Source organism: Colobus angolensis, unplaced genomic scaffold, assembly GCF_000951035.1.
Source record: "Colobus angolensis palliatus isolate OR3802 unplaced genomic scaffold, Cang.pa_1.0 Scaffold51, whole genome shotgun sequence".
Taxonomy (NCBI): domain Eukaryota; kingdom Metazoa; phylum Chordata; class Mammalia; order Primates; family Cercopithecidae; genus Colobus; species Colobus angolensis.
Genome location: NW_012118599.1, coordinates 7,014,108 through 7,028,382, shown reverse-complemented (window position 1 = coordinate 7,028,382; position 14,275 = coordinate 7,014,108). Strand labels below are relative to the sequence as shown.

The window sequence follows — 14,275 nt, the reverse complement described above, 5'->3', positions numbered from 1 at the left end:
GCCCACAAGTTACAATGGGTTGGACAATTTGGATGGAATGTGGATCTAAATTACTGTGCTACGTTACCTTGTTGAAATCTTATTGCTAAAATTTTGCACTGCTAGGCAGTAAACCAGAAGAAAAAAAAATAGAAATTGAGAAAGTGTTAATTTTTAAGCAAGTTTGACAAAGATTGAGTTTCATATGACAAATATTGTCAGCAAGACAGGATTCTGTCAGTGGAAGAAGTTTAAACATTAACAATTTCTGTCAGGCTGTTGACACAATCATGGCAGACATTTCCCAAGATGCCGAGATGACTGCTGGCATTTGTCAACAATCCTGTCATAGTGACAGCAATAAGACCATGTCTGGAAATGTGACAGTTTTGGCTTTGTGCTCCCCTGAGCAATAGCCCAGGTGTTCAGAGAAAGTGTGGGAAACCCATATTTCTGCATTGTCATTCGAACACAGAAAACACAGGAGGAAAATGAGCTGTCACTCCAATTCCCATGATGCCTTGCTGCTTAGCATAACTCTACAGTGCGGCCCTGGGTCCACTGGTCCATATTCTGACAGATAATTAAGAAAGCAGCAGCTTTTTCTAGACGGCTCTTCCTCATGATTTGCATTTTAGCCAGAGGCGACCAGTTATAAAAAAAACATGATGGAAAGATGGTAAGAAGCCAATTAGATGGATGGATGGCTGACTGACAGCTCTCTGGTATTACGACTCCAGATTTCAGACTACATAGCCTGGCAGTTTTCTACAAGAACCAACTTTTTTGCAGGTTGGTAAAGCTGTTAAATGTGGGACTATATATAGCACTATATAATTTTTGCAAAGTTGTACATTTTCCTTAAATAAGCATGTATTCTTTTCAATCAGGGTTTGCATTAAACAAGTTTCAACAATTTAATCACAACTTGCATCACTAAATTTAGCAATATTAAAATTCTAGACAACTTGTAGGCACATTAGCTGTGCCAGTAGAGAAGTGATTAAAAAACTGAGAACTACTTTGAGCCAGCAGAGATAAAGTGAGCTAATAATTACAATGTCTGTGCAAATATGCTTTGGAACTTTGAATTGTACATTGTTTGCTTTCAAGCAAATAAAAACATAGACCCTAAATTTCCTCTCCATCTTTAGATCTTGCATACATATATTTGGTTATTATTCCTGTTCAGGGTATAATATATGCTGTGTGTTTGTTATTTTAGCTAATTTTGAAATTTTAAAACAATAAACTGTTAGTGTCAAGCTTCCAGTTTGGCCATGATATTCTATAGCTTCTAGCCAATAGGAGTCAACTCTTCACACTATTTTACAATTTAGAAGCTTCACCAATGTTTCCTGTGTGCTTCATGCCGTGTGTGTGTTGTGTGATATATATAGATATATATCACTACATATATATTTATATATATATATCAGACACACACACACACGTTGTTAAAAGCAAACAATTTGCTATTAGTTTGGCATGCCTTCATTTGCAGTTTGAAATAAGAGATTTTTCTTTCAAATTGTAAAGATATCTCAGATTTGATTTCGATCTTGAAATATGAAAGGTAGGCAATTGTTTCACTACACACTGAAGTTCCAGTAAGGAATATTAATCCAAAGCAGAAACATGAGCGTATTTTCTTACTATGGGTAATGAATCTTCTACAAACTGAGGATAATCATTAAACCAATGGTGAGTCTTAACGTTTTTAGTTGCTTAAAACTAAACAATATACATTTCAAAGTTATTTGTATATCACTCAAACTACACTGATACCAAAATCCACAACACACGTAAAGCGTGAGTGATAGCCATTTCTTTTTGTTTTCTTTTTAAACTGTACTAATATTTGTCAAATTGCTCTGTTGAAATTAGATATACTCAGTATACTAATAACAATTCTAAAAAAATGTTCTAACTGTACCTACTTAAAAAGTTTAAACAATTACTTCTTTAAACAAGTTCAAAGGAGTAATTTTTCTCCCATAGACATAATATAATACAAGTAGAAACAGAAATCATCCTGAAGATCTGAAGATTTTTAAAATAATTTTTAAGGAAATTTGTTTTTTTCAATACCCGAAGCTCTTATACAATTAAAATACTTTTACTATTTAATATTTTACTTCCCTCCTCATTTTTTATTTTAAGGGGAGAATTGCTGAATATAAAGTGACCCAGTAAAGAAATTATTTAAATAAAGAAAGTTAAAAAGCTTTGAAACATTTGCCTCTATGGTTGGATATTTATGCTTGAAGTCTAGCTGTTTTTTTTTTTTTTTAAATTTCCTGTCTTCTGCTTTCATCAACTCCTCATACTTTGTATTGAAATTTATTTCACTGTTGGATTATCTTATTTATTGCACAATGGCAATATATTATATTTTCACAAGGTCTTGGGGAAGTTATGGGGTTTTTAAAATTAGAATTGAAATTTGAGGAACTATGTATTGTATACAGATTTTAAAATACCAACTTCTCTGCAAATTTTCTTTGGTTTCAAACTATGCATTAAGAGACAATTTTTAAGGGACAATCTGAAGAGCAATATTTATTAAATTGAAATGAGTTCTGAAAATACTCATTTTGAAAATATCACTATATCACTGTAGGTTAAAGAGACATGTTTCTAAATAAAAAACAAAGTGTGTCATCATCAAAACAAAACTACATCTCACCACAAAACTCATCAGGTTGTGCCTGGAAAATGTAGTAAAATTCATTGGAGCTTATTGCTACCATCATTTTCATATTAAACTTTGCAAGTTTCTTACAAATTGTTTTTCTTCAGTATATCTATATTTCTAATGGAATATTTGGTTAAAGATTTCCTTTCCTAGTTTCAAAACAGAATTATTTTTGAGATACATTATGAAAATGGCTAATATTCTCTTCAGTGCATTTTATACCGCAAAAAATCAAATTATTCATTCAATATTTATAGGTACTTTCCATAAGTAAAATAACAATTGACCTCAAACATCTTTTAATATCTGTTAAACCATGTCATCAAGAATAATATTGTTTAAGGAACATTTAAAACTCATGTCATTAAGGAATAATGTTGTTTATGTTGAATTGCTCTTTAGCACCTCATACACTTTTCTAACTTTGTAAACACCCAAATGACCCTGCAAACCACCAGTCATAACCACTGGTGAAATATTTGCCTCCTTTACTTATTGGATATAGAGCAGTTTCCAGGAGCCAAGGGATTACATAAAATCTGCTCACTTTCGCTGATTTGGAATGAAGTCTGGCAGTTCATTTACATGTTATTTTGAGAGAGAGAGAAAAAAAGAGAGCAGAGAGTATTCAAGGGACAGAGATACTGATAGAAAAAGAAATCAGCAACAACTCTTTGTTATACTGTGTTCATAAATTGTGCAGAATTTCATTTAAATGAATGGTTTGAATTATGTAAGAAATTCAACCAATAACAAGGCATAGATACAGAAACCACAAGCTTCCTAGAGACTGGAAATGTGTGTTGATCTCAATAGTCAAACAAATCTTTCTCTCTTCCTCCCTACTCTCTGAGAGTGACCCTTAAATTTCATTTTAAGCACATTGCTGCCTGTCTTGTGTAACAGTTATCTGTAAGTTTTTTAAAGGAAGGGGCTGAAGCTGACTTGTCTTTTTATTGCTGCACCAACAATATCAACTTAGAGTAGAGTCTCAAAAGTGATTGAATTTAATGTAGACTTGTAGAGTCTCAAAAGTGATTGAATTTAATGTACACTTTCACCTGGCTTTGCAGCCATTAGTTCTCGTATCTGAGGCAGGTTAACAACCCAATTGACTAGTTAGTTCTGTGGGCCCAAGTTGCGACTAAGTCAGTGAGTTTTGCTGTATTTCTCAAGCACAAGCTGAGCAAAGTTGAAGCACATGCCTTAGTTGCAAGAGTGGATGAGCAATGATGCTCAAGACTGAATGAGCAATCCATGTTCTAGTCGTCATCATCACATCATTCGATCATTGTAATCTATCACCTGTCTAAGGCTGACCATTTTTAAGCATCTATACTACAGAGAATAGTTCTTATACCTATGACTTGTTAACTAATTAATTGGTTAGTTTCAAGGCAATAGTGACTCCCATAAGGAAAACTATCCTGTGTCTGTAGATAAACATGGTAGAATATTGGTGGTTTCTTACCATATAACACAATTTTATTGAATTGATCATTCAAACATCCTTGAGAAGTAAACATTTTAATCGTCATTTTGCATATTTGATATCCAAGGAGTTAAGTGACTTTCTCTAGGTTTAATATCTAGTGTGTGGCAAAATAAAATTTGAACTAAAATCTTTCTGATTTTCAAATTTCTCCTCTTTACATTGTGCCTGACTTTCTTAAAAAATAATTAATATCATAATTGTCAGCATAAAAATAGGTTTCAATTTTATTGTAGGTATTTCTGGAGAAAAAAACTTATGAATAAGAAATTAGTAGTGTTGTGTACCTTTGTACATGAGTAGCAACTTTATTTATTTTAATTATGTTATTCTCATGTTCTCAATACAAAACAAAAATTTTCTTGTCATCTGCAGAGTTTTGACTTGCTAAATAGGTAAAAATACTTGGACACTAATCTTGTTTATAAATTTAATTTAGGGAGGTAGAAGAATAAATGTAAGAGAATAAAATCATAAAGTCTTTACCTTTTTGGATCTCAGAATCTGTTAGAAAAAACACAAATAATTCTAATACAATACTTGATACACACATTATAATGTCTTTGTGCTCAGTCTTGTTAAGTGATAACACTGACTAGGATAGGAAAGAGAACACTTAAGGTAAGAAGAACAGCCTGAGCCTGAAATATGAGTGACAGTGTCAAATTATCACAAGCATCTAGAGCATAGGGTGAATGCTATGAGGGAGGTTTGTGGAGAGATGACAACGTTGAGAAATAATCCTGGAAAATCAGGCTGGGACAAAATAAAGGAGTCACTTTCTTACCAGACTAAGAAGCTTACACTTTCTTCTAATGGGAATTCATCTCCGAGTCTCCATAGGATGTGATCAGATTTGTGAAATGGAATAATAACTTTAAAAGCAAAATGGAGCAGGGATGGAAAGTAAAAAGTTTGGTGACAGAGAGACCAGTGTGGGGACTGCTTCAGTGGCAGGAATGATGAGTAACTGAGCTAAGACTGTGACAGTGAATTCTAGAGATGAAGGTTTTATTACGGCCAGCTCCAGTTGGTAGCATATCAAAAACACCTCAATTCTTTGCAATTTCTTCTAGTTTTCTAACACTGATAGCAGCTTTACTTTCATTAGATTTAGGCCATAAATCTGCTGGTAATTGCCCGATTTGATTGTTAAGCATAGTTCTCTGTCACCAGTGAAGAACTGGAGCAGAAGTAGAAAACGGTTAAGTATTTTCTTCTTCTAGGGAAACAGTTCATTATACTAATATTACTTTTTTTCCATTTTTATTTTTTCAACAGAAGGTCATACATATGCTATTTGAGAGTTCACAGCTAGCCCCTCACTACTCAAATTGTGGGTGTTATTGCCAGACTGCGGAGATGCACAAGAATTGACTTGAGAAGCAAAGAGATTATTCATGCTCCTGCACACTCTGTTATCTCTGGGAGCTCTTAATCAATGCAGGGTGAGAGCCAGTTAGCACGACTGAGGTTAGGGTAAACGGGCTGTTCAGGGAAAGATAAATTAAAATGTGATTATTATTCAAATTGGAATATAGCGAACATAATCCAAGAAGGAAGAGAAGGAGAATAATAGAAATAAATAAAAATGTACCTACTGAATCACTTGCTGTATTGAATCTAGTCCTTGAAATTCCAAAGACATTATAATATGCTTTGACTAAAGAGAACGATTTGGGAGATTTATACTCTATCTATATTGGCTCCTGAGATATGCTGAAATATAAATTCTCACATGCTGGAAATGTCTACTAAATATACCTTGATATATAAATTAAATTATCCTATAGAAAATTATACTGTACTCAAAAATCTATATACAAATAAAAAAATAAATTCTAAATAACAGTTGATGGTTCTGTGATTATGAAGAAAATAGATGGTGGGCCAAAATTCTAGTCATAAACACTAGAATTTAGGTTACAACTTTGGAGCTCATTAGGGTTTTAATAATGTAATTTACCTAAAAGATTTTGAAAATACTTTCTTAATATTTAAAAGCATGGTCTCCTTATTTAATAATAATTTATTCTACAGCTAATTTGAAAAAGTATTAGTCATAAATGTGTTTGCTTTGGCTTGTTCTTGAAGATGTTGCTGCTAATGTAAAAGATTAGTGATTTAAATTTATGTATGTCTTAGCTGTATGGACCATTTTACTTTATTTTTCTTAGGTTGTGCCTATAAACTTCTATATCTTGGTGAACTTCCTTTTTTTTTCTAAAAAAAGTTACCTACCATGTGTTTTTATTCCACATTTTTATCATATAGTTTGACTTTTTTCTTCACAATCTAGTTTCTGGATAGTTATGTTCACTACCGAGATTTCAGCTGTCTCTGGCATATGGCCTTAATGTTCCGTAACTTATAATCAGTGATTACTAGAACTGATAACAGACAATGGAAATTCAGATACGTCTTGGGGAATTATTTTTAAAAATACCTTGACATTGTCTCTCTGGATATATGCATTCACATACATTGCTTTAGCTTCTTTTCACTTCCAGATATCTGGGTCAGAGCAATAAAATTCAAGCCACCATGAACATGCTGTGCTTTGGTGTGCTTCAGGGGAGAGCTTCTAAACCACCTTTATTCAGAACAGCAAAATACCTACGGTTTAGGCTCATCGCCCATTGTCTGTCTTTCTGCTCTTCTCTGTCTAGAGATAGTAGAGAAAGCTAGACTACCACATAAACATTTCAACTTCAGGGAAATTGGAAGCTATGAAGTACTTCAAGCATTACAAATTCATCCCTTCTGTTTTGTTTTTCTATCTCCCTTCTTTTTTCTCTCCTTTATTGTCATCTGTATTCAAATTTAAATCTTGAAAATTAAGGAATATTTACATTGATAGAAGTCTTTGAAAATTTCATTTTTATTATTAAGAAGCATAATATAATTTTGTACCTTTCAGTCAATATGAAATGGCCAATTATGTTTAATTTTACAAACTGAATGAACCTCATATGAAAAGTGTGAACTATGAAAGGAGCATGGCATTTTTCATTCATTTTTTTGCAATGCTTTAATTTAAAAGAAAGAATATTGCCGTAAAATATGTGATGTTTCAAAAGAATTAATTCACTTGACATTTTTGGTGTTGTTTGAAATTACTTTCAGGTGACCCTGAGATATTAACTGTTACATATTCTTTGATATATAACACAAGAGATCTTGAACTTATTTTCATGATATCCCTTTCTGTTCATGATGGCTAAAATATCAAGTAGTTTTCCCCACAGATCATTTAATTGTTTATATCATGAGTATATTACAATGTTGTAGTATTCATCAAACTTGAATAAAATTTTTACCTATTAAAAAATAACTAATTCTCAAAGATGTTCAATTTTAACATGAATCATTGTATTTTAATTAAATATGTGTCAACATAAAATTGGTACAAATTCTTTATGATGGATACTATTATACAATTCTAACAGCCAAACAAATTTATATGTTAAATGCAAGTGATTTACAAATGAAAAAAAAAAAGAAACAAGAAAATTTATTTTATATGACTGAAGAAGTCATTTTTCTGCAAAACTATTGCTGCCAGCAATATGAATGTAACATAGCTATCACACAAGATCATGTCCTGAACCCTATGTGATAATGCAATTCTCCCACCACTTTCTTTCCATTTACATAAAAGCAACAATAACAACCAAAACTTCTAGTTCTTATCATGTGTCTTAACATTATTTCTCTTTCATTCATTGTAACAAATCATTTGCATATTAAATACTTTCTGGACTATGCTTTTCTCATTAGCCCAAGGTCACTGAAAGAGTATTCTTTTCCCAAAGGATTATAAATCATGCTGCTATAAAGACACATGCACACGTATGTTTATTGCGGCACTATTCACGGTAGCAAGACTTGGAACCAACCCAAATGCCCATCAGTGATAGACCGGATTAAGAAAATGTGGCACATATACACCATGGAATACTATGCAGCCATACAAAGGGATGAGTTCATGTCCTTTGTAGGGACATGGATAAAGCTGGAAACTGTCATTCTCAGCAAACCATCACAAGGACAGAAAACCAAACACTGCCATGTTCTCACTCCTAGGTGGGAACTGAGCAATGAGAACACTTGAACACAGGAAGGGGAACATCACACACCAGGGTCTGTCGTTGGTGGGGTGGGGGGTAGTGAGGAGAGATAGCATTAGGAGACATACCTAATGTAAATGATGAGTTAATGGGTGCAGCACACCAACATGGCACATGTGTACATATGTAACAAACCTGCACGTTGTGCACATGTATCCTAAAACTTATTAAAGTACAATAATAAAAAATGAAAAAGTATTATTTTCCTCTTTGTGACCATAACCACAAATGAAAATATGGATACTGAAATTGCATGGCACTAGCAAATTATGAAGGGGCCATTAAAATGATAAAAAATGTAAGCACTTTCAATTGTCATTTTAAAACCCCCAAAATTTAAATTTTATTTAGATTATTGATAGCTCCTAAGACACATTATTTGAACCTCAGAGATATGTTTACTGTTATTTGAGAAATACTAGAGAGAGTTGACTGGTAGTAGGTTGATCGTTATAAAATTATTCCTTTTCTAATGTCCACATTTTTTCTTCAAAATGTTTATGAGATAAGGCACAAAATAAGAAATAACCAAAATTTTAGTTTAAGAATGACAATATTAAATGAGAAAATCCATGATTTTTCTGAATCTTCATAATTCTGCTATACAGATGGAGTTCTGTACTTTTAAGTTGGCTTGAATGAAAAGTCAAAGACTTTTAAATAATTAAGTTATCTTACACATTCAATTAGCACACTCAATAACAAAAAAATTGCACCCTATAACAAATGAGGCATTCACTGATAAATAGAAACTTTTCAGAAGCCCAGAGTAAATACGAGTTAAAGTGGATTTCCTAAACCTATTCTATTAATGTCTCAGCACAGGACCATAAGAATTCATCTTCTAAATGAGCACTGGAGCACATCCACCTCCAACACAGGGTGAACTTCCTTTGCGTTGTGATACAGTTGGTAAAAGGATGAATGTGGGCTTCATTGGCTTTTCTAGATAGAGCACATCCCCAATCTGATCATACAGGGTTCCTGGCTGTTATTGCTTGGGGACTTTGCATTGGCTTTTCCTTTTGTGTGGAATGCTCTGCCTCCAAATATCTACCTTGGTTATCCCCTAAATGTTGTTTTCTCGATTATCAGCTCCTCAGAGATGCTTTCCTGAATTTCCTATGTAAAATAACACTGCCTTTATTACTTCTCTTTATTTAGTCTATTAGAGTCTGAAGATGCAACAATACAGTCTCAACGAACCTTGAGGACTCTGTTGGGAAAACAATGTCTTAACTTCTTAGCTGTTCTTTCACCCAATGTTGGTCCAGAGTACATGCCTGTCAGGGCCCATTGTGGAAACTGTGGCAAGGTGTAGGTCTCAGGCGTAGGTGTAGCACTATTGAAGAGAGATCATTCAGCACCTGAGGTGGTGCTGAAGTCCCAACAGAAAGAGAGTGAGTGATGAAAATTCTCAGGACCTAAAGGAGGACCCATAAGCAGGTGAAGAGAGTCCTTACCAGTTGTCAGCAGGCTATTATGCATAAGTCTCTATGGAGTTATAAGGTATTTAGGAGATAGGTGATCAACTTTAAATAATTGCAATAGTCAGAACAAAGAAATGAGACATGACATCTGGGTCAGCTGAGTAAGATTTTTCCTGTTTCTTATCCCTTCTCTCTTTCCAGCTCCAACCCTGGAGGGGTCAGAGGACTAACTGGGGCCAACAGCCACCAGCGGGGTACCAAGAAGCACAAGCAAAGAAAGAAGGCAGATAACTCATCTACCTTCAACATGGTCTCCAGAATGAAAGAAGTTCAAAGTTTTGGCTCTTACTGAGGATTAGATTTTTCAGTTACTGAAATGAAGCTTGTTATTGGAACTAAAAATTAACATTTGTTTTCTGCAACAGCAAAAAAGCTATAGATACTAGTTAAAATTGTCTAGATTTCTTTGGTCAGGTTCCTAGAAGCAGGGCTTAAGACAAGGTTCTTGTTTAAGTGATTTTTAATGAGATCTCTCAGAAGAAAGTGATTGGGGAAAATGGAATGGGGGAACAAAAAGCTAAGCAGAGAATGGTCTCTGCTGGAAAGCAAATTCAGTCTTCAGTCTGGTTCCACAGAGAAATTCTGGAGCAAATTGCAGTACAGCATTGGACCCACCTCCATCCACTGGTTGAATCCTATGGGGAGGTGGGCAGGGTGGGAGTGGGAAGTGTGCCATGCATGGCCTGCCGGGATAAAGTGGCAGGTCTGTATGGACACTGACGGAACCCATTATATGGGAATAGCGATGAGGAAGAATTTGTCTCACAGAATAAATTTGAACATGGAAAAAAGTAAAACTGCATTCTGATCGAATCTAACTAGCCTCATTCATGCAGTAACAATTTCAGTTACAATTACTCATCCTTAATTTATCTAATATTGTAAGTTCCTGTTCTTTGAAATCAAAGATTGCCTGGAACAAAATTGGGACATTACATAAGGATCTTTCTATCTCCAGCAAATGGGACTGGGGAAATCAGAAGATATTCTGTGTATATTGGTGCCACAAGTAAAAAAATGAATATAGCATATCATTGACTAGAGTCACCTCCTATTGTCAAGCTCACTGTTTCTGTAATCATAGTAATGCACTTGATATCTCAAAACTGATTTTTTAATTAGGAGAAGGAGTAATCTAAGATTCATGTTTGCCTTACAGATTTCAGATTTGTAAGCAATGAAAGAAGAAAAATATTTCAGAGATTATGATATGCTATCCTTCCACATCAAATTCACATTCCACAAATTTCAAGTTCCTATGAACATTGAATGACGGGATTCAACAGAGCCACTCTCTTGGGTAAAACCCCATCTTCTAAAATTCACTCAGAGAGGTCATATTCTGGCTTAAATTTCAAAACATGTGGCATTTGCTATTTTCCCCTAGTCTAGAAAAGAGAGCTTCTCGAGGTTAACGAAGATTTCTAAAGTGTATTATCTGTTAAGAGATTCTGCCTTAAACTAGGTACTGGGCTCCCCTGATAGAGACTTGTCATGGTGTCCAGTGCCCCAGTAGAAACATGTGTGTTTGTTTGTTCATTTGTTTGTTTCACTTCACCATGAAAAGCCAGGCTGGTCACAACTCACGAGCCACAATAATGTGTTATAAGATAAATGAGAGTGATGAGGGATCCTGTATTTCATCCTGGTTGCTAACACTATTGCAGGTGCTTTGTTGAAACAAAGCTCTTAAGACAAAGCCATAGCACCAGTAGTAAGCATAAGAGTCCTGACACAAAGGTCAGGAATGGTCTGACCGTGGGACACAAGCCAGAGAGTGATTATTTTAGGCAGGAGGGCTCCTGCTACAGTTTCTTTTCACACTTTTATACAAACACTGGTGTGGGTACCAGAGCTTAGACAGACAGTGTGAGTTCGAGATAAAAGTCATCCCGTTAAGAATATTTGGGCTCCAGCCTGGATCACAGAGAGTCCTCAGAGTGGCAACAGAGGATCACACACAAATCTTAATTGGATGACCCTACTGAACAAAAAGAAATCCAGAGTTCTAAGAGCTCAGAGAAATAAGAAGGAAAAAGGCAAAGGAAGTATTGAAATATGAAGATAAAATCAATACAGAATTGCCTAGGAAATCAATAAGAAGGATAAAGGACATGCAGAGGATGTGAAATATGTGTTCTGTCTCCTGTACAAGTGAGAAATCTGGCAGCATGTTTTGAACATGCTGCAATCCTGTAATTAAAGCTCAAGGGAGAACTGCAAAAGGGAATCTTAATAATCAAGTGAAAAGATGCCCTGGTAATAAGTGACTCCTTGTCAGGAAAACAGTTTCATAGACAAATCTGAAGTTAAGTATGAACTCATGTACATAATCAGAAAATAGACTGATAATGTATCACTGTGTTTATGGTAGAGACTGGAGCTTCATTTTAGAACCGTAACCAAGTAGCAGCATCCATCTTTCAACAGGCCAAAGTTACTAGCTCATACCATTACCACAATCCTGATAATCACAGCCTTCTCTCAGGGTATGCTTCAAAGTAACAGATTATCCCCTCTCAAATGCCCAGGTTATCTGACAAAGGATAGAAAGCCCCAAGAGTCAGTCTCATGGTTAGATGCATTTATGAAAAGCTAAAGATAGGTGTTTACACTTTCACATATCAGATATGAATAAAGCAATCAGAAGAAAAGCTTGGGAAAACCCCCAAAAAACAAAGTATCTTGGTGCCATGAAAGGAAAATACGTATGATAACTTGAAATAGTAATACTAAGAATCATGTTTGATCATGTGAGAATAACATTGGGATATCATTTGCTTAAGAAATGTTATAGTATTTTTATTGTTCTTTTTTCACCTAAGCAGAGCTGAAGTATTTTACAAGTCCAGGGGAGATCATACATACCATAATCTCTGTGAAAGTCATTTTATCTCAAATTGCTCCCAGAAGTTTGTTTCACAAAGCCTACAATATAAGAATGGTTCCATTCCAGGATTGGCTCAATATGTATACTTAATTATAATTAAGTTGTTTTGAACACACAACTATGAAAATATAACAAGTTTTCTCATTTAAAAAATAAAACAACCAGAACTTGTAGATTGAAATGATAGTTCTCTCCTTCAGAGGTCTTTCAAAGGCAATTCATAATTTTTTTAAAAATGCTACTGCTATTCCAGTTATTTTTGCATAGCCTCAAATTGCCAATATTTTCCAAAGGGGATATTTTTAAAGCTGATGACAAGCAAGAATTATTTGAAGCAAAATTTTTATGTGTTGGAGATTCTACAAAATGGCAGCAGAGGTATAACTTATTTAACTCAACTGATTATCATGTAAAAACAGAGAACTAGTTAACAAAGTCCAAAACACGCAACAGGATTTACAACAAAACAGAGGTAACAAAGTATCTCCAAATGTGCCAAAGACACAAGTGCAGAGGAGAGAAAGTATGAATAGCCACAAGACCTTTATGATATCAGTGTCTGTGCTGAAGCAAGCACAGAAGAAACAGGCATCTGAGGATGCTAGAAAAGGAGAATCCCAAAGTAGACAATAGATATTTCCTGGACAGTATGGAGGGCCACTGTGCAGATGCAGTCTGAAATTGAAGGAGGTTTTTGCTTTCCCCAATAGTGGCTGAATGCAAGGGGACCCACAGTAGGAAGGTCTGAAGGCAGCTGGAGCAATATGGCCACTGTGAGCTTTAGATATAAAGTAGCCAAAACAAGGTTCTGAATGGAAGAGCAACTGCTGAGTGTCATTGAAATTGACTGGATCAATAACAATTAAAGAAAGAGAAGCTGCACATGAGTGTGGGAAAGATAGTCAGAATACATCAAAGAGCACCGGGCCATAATTTTGAACATTACCTAAAAACAACAGAAAAGAAGCTCTGTGAGGTTAAACAAAGATTATCTGAAACCCGTTTTCTTCTAATTTTCTAATTTCAATAAAATAATGATAATAAAAGTGAGCAGCAAGAAAGTATTAAGATCAAATGCATTTCCTAGTTATAAGATATAAAAAAAACCTAAAAAACAGAATAGCATACCTATAAATGTTATGAGCACATCAGAAATACATGTACATAAATACTTAGAAAGCATTAAATAATGTGGTGATCAAACTTAGGAAAAATTAGAAACTAAAAAAAATTCCAAAATAATTACTAAATTAGACAACAAAATAATGACTAAATTAGATTAACAAGTGTGGCTAAACCTAACAGGCAATTCCTAAAGGAAATACAATATGAAAATAAGAAAAATTTTCAAATAATAAACACATTTTGGGAAAAAATGACATATATTAAATACAGGCAAATAATATCCAACATACAGGAAGTGGGAATTCCTGAAGAAGAAAACCAAGCACAGAAAGAACCAATGCTACAACATACAGTCTAAGAACAGTTTACCAAAGAAAACAAACAAACAAAATGGAAAAGAAAGAAACCACATATTGAAGAGAACATCACACTGCAAAAAATGCCATGCTAAAGTGATCAACACTGAGACCC

The 14,275-nt window shown here is 34.5% G+C and overlaps 1 long non-coding RNA gene across 1 annotated transcript; it reads left to right on the top strand.

Annotated features, from left to right (window-relative positions):
- The first annotated feature begins 514 nt into the window (after positions 1–514).
- LOC105524839 lies at positions 515–6,020 on the top strand. Its single transcript, XR_001003820.1, has 2 exons — positions 515–771; positions 5,451–6,020. It is a non-coding gene; the product is annotated as an uncharacterized LOC105524839 (long non-coding RNA).
- The last annotated feature ends 8,255 nt before the right edge of the window (positions 6,021–14,275 follow it).